At 39.9% G+C, this 25518-nt stretch overlaps 1 protein-coding gene across 1 annotated transcript in view; it reads right to left on the reverse strand.

Annotated features, from left to right (window-relative positions):
• Nucleotides 1-25518, reverse strand: part of MACROD2 (mono-ADP ribosylhydrolase 2) — a 2853334-nt gene that overhangs the window by 1397080 nt on the left and 1430736 nt on the right. The window lies entirely within an intron of this gene.

Genomic DNA, 25518 nt, shown 5'->3' on the forward strand with positions numbered 1-25518 from the left:
ATGCCCTGCTCTAAGGACTGGAGAGACCACAGAGCACAATAAACAGTTTTCACTAGCAATTAGATTAGCAGCAAAGACATTCAAAGCAAATCAAATTTCTGGACCATATCTCTAGTGATAACTTGTTTATTCTAGAATACCTTGCTTTTGCTATGTAATCTGAGAGCATCATCATGTTGGGGGTGAAACTCTTATTCCAGCGATGTGTCACTTGCTGTCATTTTGATTCAATAATTGTTTTCTCGGCTGCAGATCTAGCAGTGCTCTGAATGCTGATCCCTGTATAACCCCACCCACACCATTGATTGGCAGCTTTCTGCATACACTGCAGTGATGGGGGCGTGGTTCCACAGAACAGTTGACTAGGTGGCACAAGATGCCTAGTCCTGTAGTCAGGGCCAGCTCCAAACTTTTGTGGGGCCCAGGCAAAACAGTCTCAGTGGACCCCTTTAATACATACCACCATTCAAGATTCACAGATACGGCAGAGAAATATAGGTATAGTACAATACCAAAGATTTCACTTACTTCTTACATTACACGATATCTATTGTAAATTCTACAATAGCTCAGAAACCGAACAGTATAGTCCTCCATACAGTATTATGGGCACCACATAGTCCTTGATACAGTATTATGGGCAGCACATAGCACGCCATACAGAATGAGCCCCATGTATTACTCCATACAGAATAACGAGCCCAAATATTGATTCATACAGAATAATGAGTCCCATATAAAGCTCAATACAGTATAATGAGCCCCACATAATGCTCCATAAAGTATATGATGGGCCCCATATATTGCTCCATAAATGACAGTGCCATATAATTCTCTATACAGAATAGGCCCATATAATGTTCCATACAGAATAGTCCCCATATAATGCTCCATATATAATGGGCTCCGTATGATACTCCATATATAATGGGCCCCATATACGATGTTCCAGTGTATGATGAGCCCATTATAATGCTCCATATATAATGGGCCCCATATGATGTTCAAGTATATGATGGGTCCATATATAATGCTCTAGTGTATGATGGGCCCATATAATGATCCATATATAATGCTCCAGTGCATGATGGGCCCCATATAATGCTCCATATGCTCTAGTGTATGATGGGTCCCATATAATGCTCCATATATAATACTCCAGTGTATGATGGGCCCATATGATGCTCCATATATATGCTGGGCCCCAGATAATGCTCCAGTGTATGATGGGCTCATATGATGCTCCATATATATGCTGAGCCCCAGACAATGCTCCAGTGTATGATGGACCCATATGATGCTCCATATATATGCTGGGCCCCAGATAATGCTCCAGTGTATGATGGGCCCATATGATGCTCCATATATATGCTGGGCCCCAGATAATGCTCCACTTTGTATGATGGGTCTCATATTTTGCTTCAAACATAGAAAAATAAATATATGACATACTCACCTCTCCCCGCTGCTCTGCTCCAGACTCCTCAGCATCTACCGGCTCTCTGCACTGTGACTGCTCAGGTAGAAGGCGCACGCTAGTCACGTCATCGCGCCTTCTGACCTGAAAGGTCACAGTCAGGAGACGTGGAAGATGGCACAGTGGTGAAGCGGGGAGAGGTAAGTATCTCAAGTTCCAAAGCAGGGCCCTGTGCAAGCGAGGAGGCCACTCGCAGGTGCCAGCACTGCTCAGGACCCCAGCACTCTCCCGGGTACTGACGCCAGCCCTGCCTGTAGTAATAATAAGCTGTTTGATGCTATTTCAATAAAATCACTGTTTTCATCAGCAATTAAGTGATCCATCACTGGAATCAGGGTCTCTGCCCCTACATCACAGTGCTCTCAGATTACGCATCAACAACCTGCTGACAGATTCACTAAGATTTATGGGACCCTTAGAGGATAACATTTGGTAGACAGCCGAGTAGACATATGTATACAATCCAAACACACTCAGGGAATCTGGTTTCTGTTCTGTTACCGGGCTGTCACCATAACACAATACATTCACAGTAAGTCAAGTTGTGCATTTCACTAAGCATTCAAGAAAGTTTCTTTGCAAAGCTTTTAAAATATATTCAAAATAGCAATGACTAATTCATTATACACAGAAAGAGGCAAATGTGTATGCAGAGTGGTTGGAAACAGGTAGTAATTTTAATGGCCTTCTTAATTGGCACGATGGTGATTAATTGGGGGCGTCAGGAAGCTCTAGGTATTCTCATTATTGCTCTGCATGATGTCCAGATGAACTTTGTTGTTGACCAGCCAAAATAAGGCTGGATAAATTACAATAAATTCTGCAAGCTAGAAGATAACTGGACGCAGAAAACCAAACTATGTAAACCAAAGATGAACTTAATAGGAAAAAATATAAATAAGAAAACACAGAACATCTTGTGAGTATTGGATGTTTCAAGGAATTGTCCAGAATTTGAAAAGAAAGATTTTTTTTTAAAGAAACATCGCCACTATAGTCTATGAGTTATATCAGCCACATGGTTCATAATGTTCATTGACTCTTTAATCCTGTGACTTTAATGACTTGATGTAGTAACACTTTATAGAAGCTACATGCAGAAATGATTGCTATAAACTAAAATAGTCACGCAGCAGGAGAGTCTTCGGAGTTTCCGGTAAATACTGTGTTGCTCCCCTCCGGCTTCTATGGTGTGCAGGCCGGTAGTTAATGTTAAAAGGGTAATCCCATCTCCAAGATCCCATCCCATTATGTAGTAGATTGGGCGATTGTCATTCTGTCACCTGATTGTTTTGCTTAGTGTGGAAATAATCTACTGCCAGATGATTCAACGCTTAGCCAAGAGTTCCTCTGCGTGGGGGAGTTTGGAGGGAAATCTGCCAACCATGTGATAGTTTGGCTAAAAATTATTTAATGTGTATGGCCTGAGCTTTAAACGCTGTCTGGTAACAAAGTATTTTAGTTTCACGCTGAGCAGATCGTGCTACTTTCTGGGAGCGACTTGTCCGGGAGCCTCATGGATTTTACGGGGGGAGTTTACATGTATGTATGAGAGAGTGGTGTAGGTAAGCACAGCTAGTGGGGTCACTTAGAGGGGTATTCCCATTCCCAGAATCATCTGACAGTAGATTATTTCCCCACTCAACAATCAGGTGACAGAATTACAATCACCAAATCATTGTGTAATAATAATTTTCCAAGTGACAGTAGTTGGGAGATTTCCATACACATTTGATGGTTGTCCGATCACATTGAAATTGGCCAACTTTTATCTAGTGTGCATGGGGGGCCTTTAGTGTTTGGACACATACTCAGGACACGAAAGGTTGTGGCTTGAAGAGAAGGGTTATGCAACTCATTAACCTCCCTTAAGAGTATTTAATAAAGTTGACAAGTATCAACCATGCTGACAACTATCTCCAAGGTGCACCTAAAGCTTCCCCCATAGTATCACAGCAAAAAAGTGAGACTGAGTGAGATCAGAATGCAATGCTTGAACTGGCCAGCGGCTCTCCTGACCAGAGCGTGGAAGCTTCACATATTTCTGTGCAGCGGTCACACTTGGGTTGGGAGAGTCGAAGGCCAGTCAGCGCAATGGGTTCAGATAGGCCATCTATTTATAAAAAATTTGTGGAACAACCCTTTAAATACATTCTATCAAGGTTGAGTATAGCCATTCAGCCCCGATTTTATGTGCAAATCAACTATCAATCAAGAGCGTAGCTTTAGGGATTTTAAAGGTACAAGCTTAATCATAAAAAGCTTATGGTAGGTGGGTGATTAATTACAGGTTTTGCATTGGGTTTCAGGAGCTTAAAGAGAATACTCTGGGATTGTCATACTGGACACAGTACTACCTATTTATACCTTTTTGGAGAAAAGTTGAGAACCAGAAGCCCCTCAAATGTCACCTTTAAATTATACCATAGCAACTCACTTGTTAGTAAATCTTACTGGCAGGTTTGTTTCAGAGGAGTTGGCCGGGATTCCTGGCGCACGGCTTAGATTTTGATTCCGTGTCTTTAAAATAAAGATGATTAGGTTCAGCCAGGAGATATTAAAGATTTAAAAGGGCAGCTGTCATACTTATCACCACAGCTCAATCAGATAAGACCCAGTGCCATTTTGTGCTGCAGGAAATCAGATTATATTGTACCCTATTTTTATTTGATGCATAATTAATGCAGCGGAGCCGTACTGTGAAGGTTGATGGGAGATGTGTACTAAGAAAAGGTGACTACAGATATTTAGTACCAGCATTCCCAACCTCTCAATAAGGTACATCCGAATGCTGAAACTCTGCTTACTGCACTCTCCTATGGGAGTCGTTTTCAGTCCAGACTCATTTTCAAGCTCTTTCCAAAACCACAGCATGTCCAACCACACGCATCATTTTTCATATATATGGAACATAACCCAGTGAAGGACTGTTGTAATTCTTTCATTCAGTGCAAAATCAATGGAGGTGCTGATAATCTTAGCATCTGTGCTGTAGAAAAAAGGTCATTGAAATATAATTTTAATAGTAAAACATGATTGGTGAAGGTTCTAATCTAAATCAGATCCTCCTGGGAGAGGTTACACTTCATGTTCCTGAAATCAGTCACTATTTCACAGAGGTTTACTTATATGAAAGTGTTCCAGAAAGACAGCACATAAACACAACACACATTAAACAAGCAGAAAAGGTAATGTTACGCCTGGTTTGTAAAAAAAAATCCGTCAATAATATTTATAAATATATAGTTAGTAGGCACTCCTTCAAAGATTTGGTCTGATGTCCAGCAATGTAAGCAGCCCCCCTGGCACCCCCAGGATACAAACCCCAGCAGATACCCCCTAGTTACGCTTTTGTTACAAATGTATAGAAAAAAAAATTAAGAAATAACCTGTAAGGGCTCATGAAGACATCAGCGCAACATGGTCCGAACACTGACACTACTTCTGTCTCCCAACCCGACAGCTTCATATACTTTTATAAGGCTGTCACACTCAGGTAGGGAGACCTGTAGCCAGTCCGTGCTCAAACTGCATTGGACGGGCGTCTGCATAAGCCCTTACACATAGTCTTATCTGTATTTAGTGTGTTAGGGTACTGTCACACAGTGCAATTTTGATCGCTACGACAGTACGATTCGTGACGTTCTAGCGATATCCATACGATATCGCAGTGTCTGACACGCAGCAGCGATCAGGGATCCTGCTGAGAATCGTACGTCGTAGCAGATCGTATGGAACTTTCTTTCGTCGCTTGATCACCCGCTGACATCGCTGGATCGTTGTGTGTGACAGCGATCCAGCGATGTGTTCGCTGGTAACCAGGGTAAACATCGGGTAACTAAGCGCAGGGCCACGCTTAGTAACCCGATGTTTACCCTGGTTACCAGCGTAAACGTAAAAAAAACAAACAGTACATACTCACATTCCAGTGTCTGTCCCCCGGCGTCTCAGCTTGTCTGCACTGTGAGCGCCTGCCGGCCGGAAAGCGAGCTCAGCGGTGACGCGGTGACGTCACCGCTGTGCTTTCCGGCTATGGCGCTTACACAGTGGAGAGAAGCAGAACGCCGGGGACAGACACTGGAATGTGAGTATGTACTGTTTGTTTTTTTTATGTTTACCCTGGTAACCAGGGTAAACATCAGGTTACTAAGCGCGGCCCTGCGCTTAGTAACCCGATGTTTACCCTGGTTACCCGGGGACTTCGGCATCGCTCCAGTGCCGTGATTGCACAGTGTGACCGCAGTCTACGACGCTGGAGCGATAATCATACGACGCTGCGACGTCACGAATCGTGCCGTCGTAGCGATCAAAATTGCACTGTGTGACAGTACCCTTACAGGGTATGAAAAGCTGGAGGGAGGGACACATTTATAAGATTATCTCAGCACAGGAACATTTTTTTTAAAAACACATCCAATTGTGGAACTTATTATTATTACAAGATCTATTGATTAAAATTAACTTTTGTTGGTGGGAAAACCCCTTTAACATACTAATTCAGTACACTACATACACAAATACACAGATTTGGGGGAAATAAGTTAATAGGAGGGCATCTTTAAATGCAACAGGAACATTGCCAAAAAAGAGAGTAACATCTCAGAAAATATATCACAGACAACAGTCTTATGGCAATACTTGATGACACTCAACTTCACAGTACCCTCAAAAGACTTCTGCCATGTTGCGCCAATCCTCTGGTATGCTCTACCCCATGAAATTAGGACTACCCACAACTTATACAGTTTTAGGTGCTCCCTCAAAACACATCTGTTCAGAGAGGCCTATCACGTTCCCAATCAAAGTCTTTTCGTGTGTGTGTGTGTGTCCCATTCACTATCTATTCAAACTCCATCGCCCCCAATAGCACCACAAATACTGTCTGGTGACCAGCTCACGCAGCCTTTATCTATCCCCCACTCCCTCAAGATGGCTGGTCCATCATTGTAAATAAGCACCTGTACTTTGTGTCTCCCCAAAACCCTCATTGTAGATTATAAGCTCTGATGAGCAGGGTCATCTTATTTTGTGTTAATTATTGTATTATTTTAAACATTGTTACTTATGACTTGTATATAAAAATTGTTAAACTGTAAAGCGCTGCGGAATATGTTGGCGCTATATAAATAAAGATTATTATTAATATAACCTTAGGGCTGGCCATCATTGACAGTTCAATGGCAAATGGCTGTGTGTTGGGACTTCAACTATACTGTAACTTATACTTGCAGAGGTCTCACTCTTTTGGGGACTACCTTAAAGATGCTTTAATGGATTGGAATCTTTTGCGGCAAGTGGTGTGTTCTCTTCCCCTCTAGCTGGCTAGCAGCTCTTGAACTCCCCGTACACCCCGCTCCTACAGAGCTTGTTCTCAGTCGCCCATGTGCACTACAAGTGTACATACAAATAGATTTTTTTTTAAAAAAAAAGGTATTCTGGTACCTCATTGCTGCACAAAATTTTATGAGTGTCCCACATAAAATTAAATGCAAGGAGCCCATTGGCCAGCAGAGAACAAATATATCTTCAGATCCACAAGATAACGCAATCCAGCATTTCTTAAAATGTAAACTCTCCTTGATTAGAAAGTATCAAAATAAAATACTGGTGAAAAACAGACAGTGGCATGGAGGCACGTTGACATAGACTGGACTGAGCCACTATGTTAGTGTTTGCCCTCTACTTGCAAGTTATTGTAATACTATCTAATAAAGAAGTTATATTTTAAGAAGTGCTGGATTATGCAATTTTGTGACTTGCATATTATACAGAGACAGCTTGTAAATCACGGACTCAAGATTTTTCAGGGATTTGTTTAATTTTTTCCCACAAAAACTAAATCTCAATTTGCTCAGCTCCTCCTCTAGCATACTGCATGGTATATGTACACAGTTCCCTCTATAAATGTTTGTGCACTGTCACCAGATTGTCCTTTTTCAGCAACATCCTATAAGAATCTAATATGTATGGGTATCAGGATGTTACTTTTTCAGCCTGTCTTGCTTTGCTTTCCTAGAGATAAGCAATGCCAAAGATGTCCCAACATAGACAAAACACTCATGATAAAGGGCGATGAGATAGTGCTATGCACTGGCAAAGTACCGGTTCTTTTGTTCCAGGTTATGCAGATACCACATTGTCATGCCTTAATGACCATCTGCTTTTGGAGCTTTCACTAGGTAATCTAGGGAAAATATGTGACCTCTGTAAGAGGTCTATAGGATCTGTGATTATTTCCTTGTTAAAATAGGTCTTTACCACCAAGTTCTAAAACCTGGTTTGAAACAAGGAGAAATTCTAGTAATAAATTATGGATCGTATAAACTAGTACCGTGTAGTGTATGTGTAATATTCAACATTAGAATTGGCTTAACAGTTTCCATTCTTTTAGACATCCCAGCAGCACTTAGTGACTCTAGCTTGGGATATATTTCATCTAGAGCTGTGATCTTGGTCTTGTTTTAAATCTTGCAATATACAACATGCTGAATCTGGGGCTGTATAGACATCCAGGTCTCAATTCAGTCTTGGAGAGTTCAGGGCGGTCAGACATGCTAACAGTAAACAGGAAGAGGAAGATCTTAAAACCTCCTCCTCTGGTTTTAGAAGACCCCAAGGGGAGGGGTAACATGGAATTTTGTTAATTTCACCATGCTCTGTTGGTAATCAGTGAGCATGCTTCATACTTGCTGACAAAACACATGCGTGGACCTCTTGAGTTGCAGCAGATTGGACTAGATTAATCTACACTGTCATCTTCAGGTGCCAGTTGCCATTCTTAGCAGCCTAATGTTAAGACATGTTCTTGTACAGAGTTTGTACACCCAACAGTACGATTAATCTGAGTTTTCCAAGCTGTATTATGGTACCCACAGAACACACTGCTGCACCTCTATATGTCATCAGCTTCATGCAGAAGAACACATCGGTTCCCCATAAACCTGTAGGATATATTATAGAGCTTTTCGCCCTTTGATAACATGCATTATGAAAATAATTCCATAGTACAGAACTGAAGAGACTCTGTGCACTTCTGTACTGGTTCTACTCAAAGATTGGACACTGATTTCAGAGTGGATTCAGCACCAAAAGCCGAATCTCATTCAGTCAATCGTTATCATGGAAATAGAACAACCAGTAGCACAACTGTGACAGAAATCCCTTGGTCATTCTTTGACTTCTTTTATGGAAATATTCATATTAGTAGATAATCTCACACATATTTATACCCAATATGAGCACTAATCTTTTAATGGTTATCCACTCAATCCCCCAACAATTAATTTGGAGCAATGCTGAAACCATTACCTGTGCACGCCATCTTCCTTACAAATATTTTGATAAATAGTATTCCTAAACGCTTTCAGAAACTAATTTATATACAGTGAGTCAAGATGGATTTTTGATAATAATGAAGAACGTTAACAACTCTTAGAGAATTGAAGGTTGTGTTAATCTGCAGACTCTTGCAAAGACATTAAATGTTTAATGGAAAAAAAGAAAAAAAAGAATAGCTTGGTGAAAGCAGGGAAGATGATGATGTCCAAATTTACATGCCTACCGACTCAGATTGACTGCTAAAATTAGTATGATGATACGTCCCTCTAAGTGACTCACAGCTTCAGCACGGAAACTAGTTATGGCATGCAAGAGGAAAGAGAAAAAATTGTGCAAACCTCAAAAGCAGGCTTATAAGAAAGGTGCTTTCTGAAAGACAGACAAGTGGAGATAGATAAGAGGAGCGCTTTGAAACAGATGATTTGTCTCAAGAGACTCCAGAATACAATGACATAGAAAAAGGCCTTTCAATGAGATGTGAGGCAAACCAGCTCAAATCCATAATAATGAAACAAGTTGCTGTCAGGACAGTGGAGGCATAAAAAAAAGATATTCATAGTGTATTCCTATCTCATGTTTCTTCTTTCTCTCAAGGATGTGCCTTTCTGACAAAAGAAACCCCGTAACAAAGGAAATATCGGTTTAGCATATACCTGTAATGGTATAGACTATACAATAAGACATAGGATAGAGATGACTGTTTGTCAATAGGTAACATGCAGCGGGTTATTACCCAGATAAGTGGAATCCTTATATACAAAGATAAAATAAATTCAACATACTGAGGCTTTGTTCACAGTCAGGAGACATTCACTACCATTCAAAGAACCCAACAGGAAAGTAGCAAGGTTATGCCAGGTGCTAGGCAACATTGTGTGAGCAGTCAGAAAAATCTGCAGCTTTAAATGAAAAAAGACTATATAAATTATATTGTACATATATATTTTATGTAGGTCTTTAAATACGTAGAAGGACAAAATTGCATTCACATATAGGTTCCGGAAACAGAGGCGGCCCAAAAGGGCTCCATTAGGCGACCATCATATTTGGTGGCTCTGTTATATATTGTGTGGTGAAATGCAGGTGTTTAAAGTTACTTCACACCTGAGTGAAGGTATACTGGAAAGAATATGTTTGAAATGCACCCAAAAAACATACGTAGGTCATAACCTTTTACAGGATCCTCTCTTCCTCCATCCATGACCCCTACATGTCTCCTACTCTGTAAGGCCTCCTTCACATGTCCGTTTAATACCGGAATTGGAAAAAAACGCCACCAGTGTCATCAGTGTTTTAGATCAGTTTGCCATCCGTTTTTTTTTCTGGTATGGTTTAAGAAAAATCAATTCCAAATCTTCACCTATACTTCGCAATGTTAAAAACATACAGCACATGGGTGGCACTTGGATGACATCCGTGTGCTGTACATGGTTTACATGGGCCCACAGACTTGTATTGGCCCATGTCAGCCATGCTGCTGAAAAAAAGGACATTAAGAAAGAAACATATCAGGTAGGTGGTGTGCTATGTTGGGATTGTAGCACCGAGCCCCGACGCGCGTTTCAGACCAGAGCAGACCTTTGTCAGGGTGGTATGTTTCTTTCTTAATAGTTCTAATCATCCACAGTAGCATCTACAGTATGTTTAGCAGCAAATGTGGTCAAATCTTATATGTTTGTGTGTTCTATACTGACCAATTGGACATTATTTATATTAATACATGACAGCTGTTGCCAATATGTACATTTAATCTTCAGCACAGATCTATATTTTCTTCAACTTTGAATACCATTTTTGAATCACTACATACTATACAGGTTGTGGATGCTTGCTTATGTTTTCATTAACAATTGTTCAAATTATTAGACAAAGTATTTGGTTGATTATCCTCTACATATATAGGGTTTGTATATTAACTATATATATAATTGTCTAAGGGGTACTTCCGTCTTTCTGTTGGCAACTTCCGTCATGGAAATCCCGTGTCATTGATTGGTCTCGCCAGCTGCCTGTCATGGCTGCCGCGACCAATCAGCGACGGGCACAATCCGATTAGTCCCTCCCTACTCCCCTGCAGTCAGTGCCCGGCACCCGCATACTCCCCTCCAGTCAGTCAGTCACCGCTCACACAGGGTTAATGCCAGCGGTAACAGACCGCGTTATGCCGTGGGTTACGCACTCCATTACCACCGCTATTAACGCTGTGTGACCAAGTTTTTACTATTGATGCTGCCTATGCAGCATCAATAGTAAAAAGATCTAATGTTAAAAATAATAAAAAAAAACAAAAAAACAGATATTCTCACCTTCCGTAGTCCGATGATGCGCTCGCGCCTGCAGGTTCCGGCGCTAAGGATGCTATGCGAGAAGGACCTGCCATGACGTCATGGTCATGTGACTGCGACGTTATCACAGGTCCTGCGCGAGAAGGACATGCCATGGCGTCATGGTCATGTGACCGTGACATCATCACAGGTCATGCGCTCATACCAACCCTGGGACCGGAAGCTGCCTCGTGCACTGCACACAGGCGACAGGAATACAAGGGGCCCTCGGAAGGTGAGTATATGTTTATTTTTTATTTTTTAACCTGTGACATACGTGGCTGGGCAATATACTACGTAGCTGAGCAATATACTACGTGACTGGCCAATATACTACGTGGCTGGGCAATATACTACGTGGCTCTGTGCTGTATACTACATCACTGGGCAATATACTACGTAACTGGGCAATATACTACGTGGCTGGGCAATATACTACATGGTTGGGCAATATACTACATGGTTGGGCAATATACTACGTGGGCTGTGCAATATACTACGTGGACATGCATATTCTAGAATACCCGATGCGTTAGAATCGGGCCACCATCTAGTACAGATATATACACTTATGCCCTTTTTGGTTTCTGCTAGCACTCTGCACTTTATATAGTCATACCTAGACTGATATACAAGTGCTTCTCACTAAATTAGAATATCATTAAAAAGTTAATTGATTTCAGTTCTTTAATACAAAAAGTGAAACTCACATATTATATAGAATCATTAAAAACATCTATTTCAAGTGTTCATTTCTGTAAATGGTAATGTTTATGGCTTACAGCCAATGAAAACCCAAAAGTCATTATCGCAGTAAATTAAAATAATTAACAAAAAACACCTGCAAAGGGTTCCTAAGCTTTAAAATGATCCCTTAGTCTGTTTCAGTAGGCTCCACAATCATGGGGAACATTGCTGACTTGACAGATGCCCAGAAGACAGTCATTGACACACGGCACAAGGAAGGTAAGCCACAAAAGGTCATTGCTGAAGAAGCTGGCTGTTCACAGAGTGCTGTTTCCAAGCATATTAACGGAAAGTTGAGTGGAAGGAAAAGGGTACCCAAGCAACTTGGATAACCGCAGCCCTGAAAGGATTGATGTGAATTGCCCAAAAATATTTGAATGGCCTTTTCTTAAGGAGTGGACTACTGCTGAAGTCATTGTTTCAAGAGCTACCACACAGATGTATCCAGGACATGGGCTACAAGTGTCACGTTCCTTGTGTCAAGCTACTCATGACCAACAGACAACGCCAGAAGCGTTTTACCTGAGCCAAAGAGAAAAAAAACTGGACTATTGCTCAGTGGTACAAGGCGTTTTCAGATGAAAGTAAATATTTCATTTGAAAATCAAGGTCCCAGAGTCTGGAGGAAGAGTGTAGAGGAACCCAATCCAAGCTGCTTGAGATCTAGTGTGAAGTTTCCACAATCAATGATGGTTTGGGGAGCCATGTCATCTGCTGGTGTAGATCCACTATGTTTTATCAAGACCAAAGTCAGCGCCGCCGTCTACCAGGAAATTTTAGAGCACTTCATGTTTCACTCTGCTGACAAGCTTTTAGGAGATGGAAATGTCATTCTCCAGAAGGATTTGGCACTGGGGTTGATTGAATAGCTTTGGACAAGTCCTTACCCTAATAGCTATAGCGCTTACTGAATAGCTGCCTCGGTAACCTGGATACCTGGAGCACTCCCGATAATCAGCTGTTCGGCGCCGATGCTGCATGTGTCACGGCTGTGTGACAGTCACAGCATATGCATGGAGAGCCTGTGTGCTATGACTGTCACAAAGCTGCGAAACATGCAGCTGCGGCGCCGAACAGCTAATTATCGGGAACGCTCCAGGTATCCAGGTTACCGATGCAGCTATTTGGTAAACTAAATAACTATTCAGCTAAGCACTTATCCAACGTTATTCGATCAACCCTACTTGGCACCTGTCCACACTGCCAAAAGTACCAATACCTGGTTTAAAAACAACAGTATCACTGTGCTTGATTGGCCAGCAAACTCGCCTGACCTTAACCCCATAGGAGAATCTATGTGGTATTGTCAAAAGGAAGATGAGAGACACCAGAAACAGCAATGCAGACAAGCTTAAGGCTGCTATCAAAGCAACCTGGGCTTCCATAACATCTCAGCAGTGCCACAGGCTGATAGCCTCCATGCCATGCCACATTGATGCAGTAATTGATGCAAAAGGATCCAAGATCAAGTATTGAGTGCATTTACTAAACATACATTTCAGTAGGCCAACATTTTGGATTTTAAAATAATTTTTCAAGCTGGTGTTATGAAGTATACTAATTTACTGAGATAATGACTTTTGGGTTTTCATTGGCTGTAAGCCATAATCATCAACATTAACAGAAATAAACACTTGAAATGGATCACTCTGTTTGTAATGACTCTATATAATATATGAGTTTCACTTTTTGTATTGAACTGAAATAAAGTAACTTTTTGAGGATATTCTAATTTAGTGGGAAGCAAATGCATATAAAGTGGGTACGGAAAGTATTCAGACCCCTTTAAATTTTTCACCGTTTCATTGCAGCCATTTGGTAAGTTCAAAAAAGTTCATTTTTTTCACATTAATATACACTCTGCACCCCATCTTGACTGAAAAAAACAGAAATGTAGAAAGCTTTGCAAAATTAATAAAAAAGAAAAACTGAAATATCACATAGTCATAAGTATTCAGACCCTTTGCTCAGACACTCATATTTAAGTCACATGCTGTCCATTTCCATATGATCTTCCTTGAGATGGTTCTACTCCTTCATTGGTGAATAGCCGTGTTTAATTAAACTGATAGGACCCGATTTGGAAAGGCACACCTGTCTATACAAGTCCTCACTGCTCACAGTCACACCAAATGAGAATCATGAAGTCAAAGGAACAGGCCAAGGAGCTCAGAGACAGAATTGTGGTAAGGCACAGATTTGGCCAATATTACAATAGAATTTCTGCAGTACTCGTGGTTCCTTAGAGCACAGTGGCCTTCATAATCCTTAAAAGAAAGAAGTTTGGGACCACCAGACGTCTTCCTAGACCTGGCTGTCCAGCCAAACTGAGGAATTGTGGGAGAAGAACCTTGATAAGAGAGGTAAAGAAGAACCCCAAGATCACTGTGGCTGTGCTCCAGAGATGCAGTAGGAAGATGGGAGAAAGTTCCACAAAAGTCATCTTCACTGCAGCCCTCCACGAGTCGGGCCTTTATGGCATAGTGGCCAGACAAAAGCCTCTCCTCAGTGCAAGACATATGAAAGCCCATATACAGTTTGCTAAAAAAACACATGAAGGGACTCCCAGACTATGAGGAATAAGATTCTCTCTGGTCTGATGAGATGAAGATAGACCTTTTTGGTGATAATTCTAAGTGGTATGTGTGGAGAAAACCAGGCACTGCTCATCACCTGCCAAATACAATCCCAACAGTGAATCATAGTGGTGGCAGCATCATGCTATGAGGGTGTTTTTCAGCTGCAGGGACTGGACGACTAGTTGTCATTGAAGGAAACATGAATGTGGCCAAGTACAGAGATATCCTGGATGAAAACCTCTTCCAGAGTGCTCTGGACCTCAGACTTGGCAGATGGTTCACCTTCCAACAAGACAATAACCCTAAGCACACAGCTAAATTAACAAAGGAGTGGCTTCAGAACAACTCTATGACCATTCTTAACTGGCCCAGCCACAGCCCTGACCTACAGAGCCCTGACCTAAACACAATTGAGCATCTCTGGAAAGACCTAAAAATGGCCACCAACGTTCTCCATCTAACCTGACAGAACTGGAGAGGATCTGCAAGTTAGAATGGCAGAGAATCCCTAAATCCAGGTGTGAAAAACTTGTTGCATCATTCTCAAAATAACTCATGGCTGTGCTTCTACTTAATACTGAGCAAAGGGTCTGAAAACTTATGACCATGTGATATTTCAGTTTTCTTTTTTATTAAATTTGCAAAAATTTCTACATTTCTGTTTTTTGTCTGTCAAGATAGGGTGCAGAGTGTACATTAATGTGAAAAAAATGAACTTTTTTGAATTTACCAAATGGCTGCAGTGAAAAATTTAAAGGGGTCTGGATACTTTCCATACCCACTGTATATACTGATGGATAGCTATATAATCCTTTTCTATGCAATTTTTTCCACTGCTGTGCTTATGATCCCCTTTTCATATGTAATTTACATGTTGTGTGTGCTTCTGTGCCACCAATTGCCATTGTACCATTCTAATAAAGGCATTTTTTACCTACATACTTTTCTTGTTGTCCTATAATGTTGAAGATATATCATAACCACAGCTCGGTTTGTTGTTATGGTTTGGTTCCTTTCAGGATGCGGTCAGAGTCTGTGGTGGTGATTATAAGGATACAGGAAAAAGGCCAGCTCACCAAGCAACCACCGCAGGTGCACGGAACTCCATGCTCATCAACGAGGTCGAATCCAGAAAAAATGAAAAACCAGTTCCAGCTCCATAATAAAATTCAGGTTTTGTAGCTTTATTTAATCCTGTTAAAAACGGTGACTGTACAGCTCTCCAAAGGCAAACGGGAAAACGAGCAATGTGTTTCGATCCGGAAGGATCTTTATCCAAGTAGCTCGTTTTCCCGTTTGCCTTTGGAGAGCTGTACAGTCACCGTTTTTAACAGGATTTAATAAAGCTACAAAACCTGAATTTTATTACGGAGCTAGAACTGGTTTTTCATTTTTTTCTGTCTGCGGTGGTGACCCCGGTTTCTGCCCCTGATGATGACTGGTTTGAGTATCCCAGCATGCACTGTGATTCTCAAACGAAGCATCATCAAACAAAAACTAGGTAAAAAATATATATAAAGCAGGTAAAATAGTGAGGGAACAAAAGGGACAGTATACCAGAAAATAGATTAGATTATGACATTAGAGATTTTGGATTAAAACTAATTTTTAGTTTGTACCAGCCCATTAAACACTAGGACTACTGGTATAGTCATTTTAACTACTTGCACTTTTTATTTCTCTTTTGTGACTACATTTTTCAGAATTCCGGCTTGAGACTCAGTGACTTTTCCTCAAATAGGATGTGAAAAAAGATTTTGTGACAATAAATAATTTTGGTGAAAAAATTGCGCGTTTTTTTCAAAATTTACCTTTGACTACCTACTATATTTTGCTGTCCTTTTGTCACTAAATGTTGCTGTAAAGTTTTGTGCATAATTTTTTCACTGTATCTTATTTACCCTGATGTTCATAAAGATGTAGTTCAATTCAGATGTCAACTTTTCACATTTTCCTTGTGTTACCTGGTTCTATTACTGTGTAATGCTGAGCTAAAAAGAGCTTGTTTGTAATACTGTAGGCTCTTATCTTATGCTAAAGAAGGGTGTTGTTTTTCTCTGGTCCTAGCAGTAGACAGTAGTCTGGATAGTAAAGGTACCTTCACACTCAGCAACTTTACAACGAGAACGACAACGATCCGTGACGTTGCAGCGTCCTGGATAGCGATCTCGTTGTGTTTGACACGCAGCAGCGATCTGGATCCCGCTGTGATATCGCTGGTCGGAGCTAGAAGTCCAGAACTTTATTTGGTCGTCAGGTCGGCGTGTATCGTCATGTTTGACAGCAAAAGCAACGATGTCAGCAATGTTTTACATGGAGCTAACGACCTGTGAGAACGATAAGTGAGTCACCGTTACGTCACAGGATCGCTCCTGCATTGTTCTGGAGCTGCTGTGTTTGACGTCTCTACAGCGACCTAAACAACGACGTTGCAGCGATCGGCTCGTTGTCTATATCGCTGCAGCGTCGCTGAGTGTGACGGTACCTTTAGTTTACTTTCAGTTCAGCTGAAAAGACAAAGAGAACTGATGCAGACATAAGAGCTCAAAAAACTCATACAAGTATATAGCAGATACAACATTTTATTGTCATATTATTCAATTATTTTGTCCTGTATAGTGTGAAGCAGCAATTTTTTTGGGGAAAAACTATATTTGCATACAGCTTGATGTTATTAGTTATAGTTTACAGATAGAAAGAATATTTTTTTATCTGCAAATGGGCAATATGCATGAATATAGCGATAATGCAATGTAATGGTTTATGACGCAAAAACGATAAAAATTACGGTTTTTTTACATTTTTCTTTTGTTTATGATCAACCATGTTCACATACAGTATAATTCGGCGAAAAAATGTATAAATTAGCTAAAACATCAAGACTTTTATAGGTCCAGTCAAAAATGAACGAACATTATAATTGTATAGTGGTATAGTGGTAGCGAACAGAACAGCAGGGATATGTTACTGGTGATTCTCGTTGTATGCTGTGTTATATGAATATATACTGTATATATGTCCAGTACTGCTATTTTCTGTTGTAGTTTTACAATGATCCTAGCAATAAAAGTTGTAAAGGACCCCCTGCATCTACCTCAATGAATTGTTAGGAAAGAGTTTAGCTGTCTGTCAACTGATTCAGCCCACCTACTTTTGAAGGTGGCAGAACAGTTATTATTTTATAGCCTTTATAAATGAAGATAATTTTACACTTACCGTGTATCAAGGTAAGCCAAAAAAAAAATGTGATAATTTTGAGTTCCATCCATCCCGATGTTCTTGCTGCTTCTGAATCTGCTAAAAAATCTCCAGAAAATGTAAAGTTTTATAATGAAACAAAATATGGAGTAGATGTAGTAGATCAGATGGCACGCAAATACACCACAAGAACATGTACTAGGAGATGACCTGTTCAAGCATTTGAAAATACCTTAGACTTAGCGGGTATAAATGCTTGGATAGTATACAAGGAGATGACCCCCGAAAAAATGTCACGCAAGGCATTTTTGCAAAAGCTTGTTACAGAGTTGAGTGGTCCTTATGTTATATCTAGGGGAAAGGGTGGCATGTCCCAAGTTGCTACATCTTCAGATGTGATGCTTCAAAAAAAATTTGCCAGATAAAAGAAAAATGCAAAAATAATAGATCTGTTGGCTATTGTATGACTTGCCGTAAGTCTTTGTGTGGGCAATGTACCGCAGTAAATTTAAGACGATGCCTGAAATGCGAATCAACAAATGTTTAGAAGGTCAATTATGCAGTACTTTTTAGGAGGAGATGGAAAATGTAGAATTGGAGCAGAATCTCAATAAAACGTTATTATGAAGTACAACCGGTATCGACCCAAAGGCCTTCTTCAGGTACTGAGGAGAAGAAGCACTGACTGACCTAGTAGTCATTTTCTCTGCTTGATGTTCTTGAGTTGTTGTTTATATTTGTGCACTTTAATAATAAATGATTGTAAAACGTCTATTATTACTGTTTTACTTAGTTTACTTTTGTTATTTCCTGTAGAAAAATATGAAAAATCAGAAAATAAACATTCCAAAGCATTACTGTTGGATCTCACAATAATAATACATTAAAAAATATATAATTGTTAATAAATAACCACAAATGAAACTCTAAAAATAAACGAAAACAAGTCAGTAGTCAGAATGACTACATTCAGTAGTTCTAGTCGGGGTCACGAGTCCAGTAGTCCTAGTGTTAACCCATTAACCCTTTGACCATGGACAACATTTGCATGGGCTTTACATGTTCTCCCTATGTTTGCTCGGGTTTACTCAAGAAATATACTAAGAGATCAGTTGGCATTCTTTGAAATTGATGCAAATTTTGTGAAGGTGTCTTAAAAATTTGGAAAGTAGAATGTGAACTAGAGACTGAATTGATATGTGGGCAGTATGTAAGTGAGAAAAATAAGTGAACCCCAATACAGACAAGCAATCAGTAAATGGGGTACATTCAAACATCTGAATTTTATTCACTAAAAAGTGAATTCAATTATTAATGAGTCATGTATCAGCAACTTCTAGAAGAGATAACCAGCCGCACAGAGGGACTTGGAGAGTCCTAACCCCTTCATCAGATCATAGACCTGCGTGAATTACACCATGTGATTCCCGAGTATGGGTTTACAACTGGCCCGAACCATGCAGCTTCCTTTACTTCTAAATATACATAATCAAGATATATGCAAACATCCTATCCTGTGATTACAGAACATAAACAACATATGTGATGAACAGAAGCTTTAACAATATCGAAACCAAAACATAAGAAAAAAAAAACGGCAGCCCACCTGTTTCTATATGGATTTTGTAATTACTTCATTTAGTGTTATGTATGTAGCCATAGAGTTGATTTACATCACGTTTGCTATATGTATAATATTCTGGATTCCAGATGTTACTGCAGTATGTTATCATTTCTCTGCTGCTATGCCTTTTAGACTTAATGTAAAATCAAGGTAAAATGAGGGATTCCAGGTTATTACTCACTTGTTAAGACACGTCTATTGACGCGGTAATCACGATTCCTCGTGCACTGGATTGCCATCTGTCTGCGTGTATTTCCATTTTCAACATATGATCGAGTACGCTAAACTTCTGTATAAGATAATCGGTACTTTCTGTCATCACGAATTGTTCACTGGAGACAATTACTGTATTTTCACCATATCAGCAGATTTTATTACTATTTTCCTCATACTTTGTAATTATCTCAGTGCTCTCACACTATTAGAAGCCTTGCTGGCAATGCAGATTTCATCTGCACTCCATTTAGTCTTGTTGTAGTGTTGAAAAAAAATGAAAAATGAAAAAAATAAATTAATTTTCTTAAATGTAAATATAATTTGACAAGACATTTTGCTGAGCAGGTATATTGTAGGATAAAATGCAACTCTTAAAGCAAAAGCAATATGATCATCAAAATAGAGGAAAGGCGTGATCCATAATAATACAGTGCTATTTATAGTATTCCTTTCCAGGAAATGCAAGTAGACTATAATCTATAAATGTAAAGAAGTTATATATAATATATAGAGCAAAAGTTTTAGGCAGGTGTGGAAAAAATGTTGCAAAGTAAAAATACTTGAAAAAAAAATAGAGGTGACAATTTATTTCTTATCGATTAACAAAATGAAAATAGAAAAAGACAAAAGAAAAATCGAAATCGAAATCAGTATTTGGTGTGACGACTGACGACTCTATCTTAAAAACAGCATCAATTCTTCTAGGTATACTTGCACACAGTTTTTGAGGGGATGCGGCAGGGAGGTTTTTCCAAACATCTCGAAGAACTAACCACAGATCTTCTGTGGATCTAGGTTTGAGCAAATCATTCTGTGTTTTCATGTAATCCCAAACAGCCTGATGTTGAGATCAGGGCCATATCATCACTTCCAGGACTTCTAGTTCCTGTTAACTCTGAAGATAGTTCCCTATGATATTTCTGGTTTGTTTTAGGTTATTGTACCATTGCAGAATAATTTTGAAGCCAATCAGATACTGCAGAATGGATAAGCATCTACCTATTTTTCTCAGCACTGAACATAAAAACAGGCTATGTTGAAAACTGTAAATGCGATTGTCAGCCAAGACAAATTAGTGCAGTAGATGGAATACATATCATGCTTACTCTTTCCTTCTAAACTAGAAGATGTTCAGAAGCGCCAGCAGCTCAAAACTGGTCGTAGTGAGAGGGATTCAGCTATACCCATCTACTGTTCAGTGAAGTTTAGTCAAAAGTGGTCTTCAAGGCCAGGATGAATGGTGTTCTCAAAGCAGATAAATCTAGACAGATCTATCATGCAATACCCTCGGGGAGGAGTCCGCTTGGCTCTAAATTTATACAGCAGTAGGATAATGACTCCAAGCATGCAGCCAAATGGCATTAAGAACTATCTTCAGCATAAAGAACAACAAAGAGTCCTGGAAATCATGATATGACTCCCACAGAGCTCTGATCTCAACATCATCAAGTGTGACTGAGTTCACTAGAAGAGACAAAAGGATTTGCACAAGCCTACATCCACAGGTCTGTGTAAAGTTGCTTGACTTGGCATTTTGTTAATTGATAAAAATAAATTATGACCACTTCCACAGCAATCTGCAGTCATCACCCGGAATACCAACATCAGAAATGTAGTGTTATAGTGTAGAAAAATATTTAGAATTGACAGTCCTCAGTGGTTGATACATTTTAATCGCTAACTGAAGAGATGGTAACAAATTGCAAGCTTTTGAGACTACTCAGGTCCCTTCATCAGGCATAGACTAATACAAATTCTGGAGAATCACATATTTATGCATAATACAGCCCAGAAATAATGCCATAGATAAGAAATGTGAAGTAAAGCAGAACTACCATTATATATGAGAGTGATAAACAGTTGTGTCTATAAATATTGGAACAGTTCATAGATAAGGAGTGTGAATGTTTTATTGTCCTCTGATTGGGGGCTGGTTCTGTGTTGTGATGCCATCACAGGGTCTGAGGAGCAAATTCCTTAATTGATGTAAAAAGACAGAAATCCATGCGACACATTCATTCCTGCACTGAGTGTGTCAAAGGTCGTCATCAGTTTATACTCCCAGACTCCTCTGTCTCTCTGAAACTTGAAATGACCCTCTAATACAAGTAATCTCATGTCCATGGTGCTGTGATCAGGGAGACAAAAATGTTTTTGCCACAGGTAGATCTATTCTTTTTTCTCTTATTGTGTGGCGATGAGAGTTCATCCTTGTTCTCAGTTTTTGCCCTGTCTCCCCCTACATACAGACCCCCAGTTGGACATTTAGTACAAATAATTAGGTACACCACATTAGATGTGATGCAGCTGAAAGTACCTAGGATCTTAAAGTCCTGATGTGAATTGGGGATCTTTATCTTGTCCGTAGTCATTATAAATGGACAGGTTTTACATTTTTTCTGGTTGCAAGAAAAGGTACCTGCAGCTGTTGGAGAGGACAGGGAGCTTCTGACAATGATACTTCTTAGATTTGGGGGCTGCCTAAAACACAGTAGTGGGGGGTCTGGAAAAATGGATTGTAAGTGGGCATCTTTTTGTAGTAAAGGTTGTAATTTCCATGCAGCTCCCCTTAGCACCTCCAGATTTGGTTTGTAGGTGACTACTAGAGGCACCCGGTTATTTTCTTCTTCAGGTTTGTATTGTAGGAGATGATTCCTTGATATTATGTTATAGTGTAGTGTTACATTGTGCTGAGCTGTCGGTATCTTGATTGACAGCTCAGCTTAATCTGAGACTAGGAGGTGCTGAGCTTCTTTCAGATGTTCCCTGTTCTAAGTGATTACCCAGCTATTTAGCTAAGCTGTCAGTCCCAGACCTTCGCCAGTCATAGCTTTCAGCTTAGGGGTGTATTTGCTCTGTACTCGGATATTCTGATCTTTATTGCCAGACCTTGGATTTGCCTTTTGACTTTGTTACCCCGTTTGCCTTGACGCATTCTGACCTTGGAAATCTGACCATGGACTGTGACCTGACTAGACCTTTGTCTCTTCCGTCTGTTCATGATTTAACCACCTGGCTCTTGTCCTTGACTTCTCTGAATCATGGCTTGTCCGTGAGAAGTGACTCACTGCTTGTACATAAGAAGTGACTCACGGCTTGTCCGTAAGAAGTGACTCAGAGTCAAATAGACCCATTTAATCATCTTAATGAAGACTGTAGCCTAGGAGCTAATATATTATAAGGACAGTATTGTTATTGGACTATGGTGGTGCATTTTATCTGAAAATTAAATTGGGATCTTAAAGGCATGCAATGTTACATACGGTTTGCACTCTGCCATTTTACTTGTTACTCTCTAGCCACTTATCACAAATGTGAATGGAATGAGCATAGATTGGTACTGCAGAGGGGGTGTATCATAATAAAAAACTTACTATAACAGTTAGTGCTTTACTATATTCAGTGGACCTGGTAAGTGTACAATTCAAAACTGTATGCAGAAAGCAACATTTCACTTTAAATGCAATTCAATTTTAAATACAAACTCATTAAATTCAAAGAATGATACATATACCTCCGCTTTGCCTAAACTCCCAAGGCTAAATGGTGAATAATCTATTTACTGCACTAAACAAATATATTGTTAGTGAAGGACTCCTGCTGTGTAACACATTGGGCTCCATTAATTCATAAAGTTCATTGAACAATTACGTTAAACTCTTTAGGAGCATGAATAAAGAGCATTTTAGTACGTCAAACAACCCTCTTCAAAGTGCTCAGACTTGGACAGACAACTACAAAGGAAATAGTAATGGTGAATCTCAATCTACAAGAGAGTCAGGATTTTTTTTTTTTTTAAATTCTTCTTTTACCTAGTCAAATTTTAATTTAGGCAGTTTGAACGCTAGAAAAAAAAATCTATTCTTGAATATTAAGGTGCCACCATCTTACTAGAACCTTAGAAAGTACTAAGTTATCAATATCATGATCAAAAGACATTTGAGGTTTTACAGATTTGCTTTCTGGAAGTGCTTGAAGATACAAGTCCACCTAAAAGAAATAGAGCATTAGAAAATGCTGTGTATAAGCCCTGAAAGGTGATGGCTGTATCTTATATTGGCCAAAACTGCTGACAGGTTCCCCTTAACTGAAAACTTCTAACACTGATTACACAAGAACCACATGACTGACTTCTTCACCCCAGGTATCATTTTAATCAGGGTAACAGCGCCAACATAGCAATACCTGTAGTTTACTTATCAAAATTCTGCTAACAGGTTTGCTTTAACTGCTACCTAACTTTACTACTCGCACACAGTTTGACTTAAAATAACAATATATCCTTTGCATGAAAAAAATTTCTTTAAAGGGAAGGTGCCATAAAAAAAATTTTTTTCCAGTGATTGAAAAAATGTAAATAATTAATTTTCTTAAAAAATATTGTCATTTGTTTATAATTTAGTAAAATATGAAAAATAATTTTAAAAGGTTTGGCATTTCCACTTTTAAACACTAGAGGGAGCAGCTAATAAAATTTGACAAAAACCTATTGTACAACTAGCTCACATTACTGCACTGCAGTAATTATGGGCGGAGTCTGCTGACATGGGTGTGATGTCATTTCTCTCCTCCCCTCCTGGTTTTTTGCTAAGGGATAAGAGAGGATGATATTCAGTAACACAGTTAGCAGCCATTTTGTTGGTGACTGCAGCACAGAGTATTTCAGGAGAGCAGTGTGCTGGTGTATGGAAGCACCATGTTCAGTGCGCGGAGCAGCCAGGGATTGTACATAGAGCGCTGTATTTTATACACATGGATGGACCGTCTGCTTGTCTGCTCCACAGAAATCCAGGAAACATTTCTGTGGATTGATGGCCTGTTCTGATCCAGACATTGCATGCAAAGACCGCATTCCCCTCCTCAGGTCCTGTCCTGGCGATGTGTGAAAGCGAGGCGACAGGTGCAGTCAGGGTGAAGCTGGGGGGAAATGTAGCCATATAGTAACGATAAAAATGAGACCCCTCTCTTCAGCTGCCTCACCAGCCTTCCCATGACTGCACCTAACTGGAGGTCATGCTGCCCCCTCTATTACCCCAGACCCGTGTGCAGCTGCTCAACCAGAACCACCCTAGATTGGGTCCCCTTTCTGAAGATAATACTGCCATAGTGTTCTCACATAATACCGCCATATAGAGCACACATAATACCGCCATATAATTCACACATAATACCGCCATATACTTCTCACATAACGATGCCATATAGATCTCACATAATACTGCCATATACTACTCACGTAACGACGCCATATAGCTCTTACATAATCCCCTCATATACTTCTCACATAATATCGCCATATAGATCACACATAATACCGCCATATAGATCACACATAACAGGGGGTAGAGGAGTGCATAGGAGAGGATTAGACACACAGCTCAGTCAGTATCATACAGGAAAGGATTAAATACAGGGCTCAGCAGTCAGTATCACAAAGGATAGCATTAGATACACAGCTCAGCAGTCAATATCACCAGGGTAGGATTAGATACACGGCTCAGCATACAGTAACATACAGAAGTTGATTAGATACACATCTCAGCACAGTATCACACAGGGCAGGATTAGATACAAGGCTCAGCATAGTATCACACGAGAGGATTAGAAACATGGCTCAGCAGACAGTATCACACAGGAGAGGATTAGATACACGGCTCAGTCAGTATCACACAGGACAGGATTTGATACACATCTCAGTACAGTATCACACAGGGTAGGATTAGGCTGGTTTGACACTTGCGTTTTGATCTGCAGCGTCTTAGCGCTAAAAAACGCATGCGTTTTTTTTCTATTCTTAACATTAAAAACGCATGCGTTTTTTTAGCATGCGTTTTGACACGTTTTCGGCAACGCATGCGTTTTTTGACGCATGCGTTTAGTTGCAGAAATGCAACCTGTAGTAATTTCTAGCGGCGTTTTTTTGCCGCAAAAAAACGCATGCGTTTATTCGCGGCAAAAAAATGCATTGCTGTCTATGTAAACACATGCGTTTTTAAGCACATGCGTTTGCTTGCG

The sequence above is a fragment of the Ranitomeya variabilis genome, chromosome 2 (genome assembly GCF_051348905.1).
Source record: "Ranitomeya variabilis isolate aRanVar5 chromosome 2, aRanVar5.hap1, whole genome shotgun sequence".
In the NCBI taxonomy this organism is placed as follows: Eukaryota; Metazoa; Chordata; class Amphibia; order Anura; family Dendrobatidae; genus Ranitomeya; species Ranitomeya variabilis.